The sequence below is a fragment of the Microtus ochrogaster genome, chromosome 2 (genome assembly GCF_000317375.1).
Source record: "Microtus ochrogaster isolate Prairie Vole_2 chromosome 2, MicOch1.0, whole genome shotgun sequence".
NCBI lineage: Eukaryota > Metazoa > Chordata > Mammalia > Rodentia > Cricetidae > Microtus > Microtus ochrogaster.
This window is the reverse complement of record NC_022010.1, coordinates 30,510,170-30,512,886: the sequence shown is the minus strand read 5'-3', so window position 1 is coordinate 30,512,886 and position 2,717 is coordinate 30,510,170. Positions and strand designations below refer to the sequence as shown.

Sequence of the window (2,717 nt, the reverse complement as noted above, 5' to 3'; positions counted from 1 at the left end):
TTTGGGCCTGTCCCCAGTTCCCTTTTCCTTTTTATTTTGAGACAGAGTCTTGGATAAATTAATTGCCCAGTCAGGTCTTGAACTTGCCACCCTCCTCCTTAGCCTTCTGAGTAGCTGGTCTCCAGCACCAGGCCTCTGATGGAAAACCACACAGGATTTGAGACACAGAAACACCAAATGGCAGATTTTAGCAGTTTGAACTTTAAAAAGTTCCCAGGGATTGGTGCTCACCAAAACTGCATGGGTCCCCTCCCTACTGAGAGACTCTTCAAGAGGAGGAGAAGCTCAGTATCTCAAAGCTGGAAGGGAAGCCTTCCTGGACCAAAAGCGCCATCAAAAGCTGGGAACATCTCAGAAGTGCAGACTTCTGGGTGCTACCACGGCACCCTCCACCAGACATTTCCCAGGACACTCTGAAACCCGCTAGAGTCTGAGTGCCTCCCTCCGAACTAAAGCCTGAATTTGGACAGGATGCCACGTTTACCTTTTGTTTTAGAAAGAAGATTACAGTTCTGTTTCAGCTTCAATAAAAAAAAAAAAAAAGTTTGCTTTCACGTTTTGCATACATAGGCTTCCTTTGAGAGTTTATAAATTTAGAGGAACAAAAGTTATAACCTAGTATAATATTCTCACCCTCCTACATTTCTTATTTCTTTTTAGACAGGGTCTCTATGAAGACCTGGCTTGTCTTGAACTCACAGAGATCCACCTACCCCTGTCTTCTTCTGAGTGCCTGATTACAAGCAGGTCACTGCACTTGGCTCTTTTCACCTTCTCTTTCTCCTTTCCTCCTCCTCCTCCTCCTCCTCCTCCTCCTCCTCCTCCTCCTCCTCCTCCTCCTCCTCCTCCTCCTCCTCCTCCTCCTCCTCTTTCTTCTTTCTTTTCTTTTTGTTGGTGGGAGGGATTGAGACAGGGGACAGGGTTTCTCTGAGTAGCCCTGGCTGTCCTGGAACTAGCTTTTATAGTCCAGGCTGCGGTCAAACTCAGAGGTTCACCTGCCTCTGCTGGGTGCTGGGATTAAAGGCGATTGCCACCACCACCCGGCTCTCTCACCCTTCTTAACATGGACTAAAGTCATTTTTCCTCATAAATTCACCAGGGACCAAGGCTGTAACTCCCTGGCACAGTGCTTGCCTCACAGACTTCAGGCCTCATGCTTGGGGGAAGGGCACTGTGTGTGTGTTGTGTGTGCTCTTGTCAGCCTTAAGTATTCTCTGGATTCATTTGTGAAACGCTGACCAAGATGCCAAAGGCATTTCTGTGTGTATGTATGTATGTATGTATGTATGTATGTAAATAAATATGTGTGTATGCATGTACATGTATGTGTGGGTATGTATTTACCAATGCACAAATAGATAAACTAGAAAATTCCTGGGGTATTTATTCATTTTGCTGCATAGGCATTTTTTGCTGCATTTGTATATTTTCGACAGCTGTCAAAGATCCCCTTTTCAGTCTATTAGCTTGTTTAGAAACTGAACAGAAAGCTGATGCCACCAGTGACAGAGGCCAGAAGCGCGTCCCCAGCTCTCGGGGTGTCTTCATGATTTCTGAGGTGCTCCTTTCCCTGCTAGCCTTTGAGTCACTACTCACTGGGTATCAGAGAAGGGTTTGTTCAGGCCAGTGTTCCCTAAATGGTTCTCTGGCAAGATGTCAAAGGGTGTTTCTCCAAGAAAAGGGTCTGTGATAAATGTATTTCAGAAATGCTGCCTTAAAGAAACGAAGAGCAGGGCTGGAGAGATGGCTCAGCGGTTAAGAGCACTGCCTGCTTTTCCAAGGGTCCTGAGTTCAATTCCCAGCAACCACATGGTGGCTCACAACCATCTGTGATGAGGTCTGGTGCCCTCTTCTGGCCTGCAGGCATACAAGCAGACAGAATACTGTATAAATAATAAATAAATTAAAAAAAAAGAAAGAAAGAAACGAAGAGCATAGACTTACCTGGCAGGGGCGGTGCCGTGATCACGAAGGCGGTTTTCCCAGGGCGAGGCTCCTCCCTTGCACTCTGGATGCGCCAACTCCAGTGATTTCACCAGATGCGGGAAACTGCATAATTTGTGGTGGGAGGAATGACGGTGACAATGACTTGTTCAAACCTCCCCCTAAAAAGAAATTTTAATTTAAAAAATGGGGTCATATCATGACCTCTTAGGGTCCCTCTCCCATCCCCACCCCTTTTCGGTTTCTCTGTGTAGCTTTGGAGCCTGTCCTGGCACTCGCTCTGTAGACCAGGCTGGCCTCAAACTCAGAGATCTGCCTCCCAAGTGCCAGAATTAAAGGCATGCACCACCACCGCCTGGCGGATTTTTAATATAATAATACACATTGCACACCTCTGAGAGTGAGTATGTAAAATAAAGCATTTGTCAGCCTTTTTTTAAAAAAAAAAAAACCACAATCTTGGTGTGTAGCCTTGACTGGTTTGGAACTCCCTATGTAGACCAGGCTGGCTTCAAATCCACAGATCCACCTGCCTCTGCCTCTGGAGAGCTGGGATTAAGGATGTGCACCAAGACACTTGGCAGCCAACTTTAAAATTTTTTAAATTTATTTTAATTTGATGTGTATGGGTGTTTGCCCACATGTATGTTTGTGCACCTGTGCATACAGGGTCTGAGAATGTCGGGTCCCCAGGGCTGGAGTTACACATGGATGTGAGCCTCTGTGTGGGTGCTGGGAACTGAACCCTGGTCTTCTGCAAGAGCAGCCAGTGT

At 46.4% G+C, this 2,717-nt stretch overlaps 1 non-coding gene across 1 annotated transcript; it reads left to right on the top strand.

The window, feature by feature from the left end:
* The first annotated feature begins 1,936 nt into the window (after positions 1-1,936).
* Positions 1,937-2,104, top strand: LOC113458294. Its single transcript, XR_003378685.1, has one exon. It is a non-coding gene; the product is annotated as a U1 spliceosomal RNA (small nuclear RNA).
* The last annotated feature ends 613 nt before the right edge of the window (positions 2,105-2,717 follow it).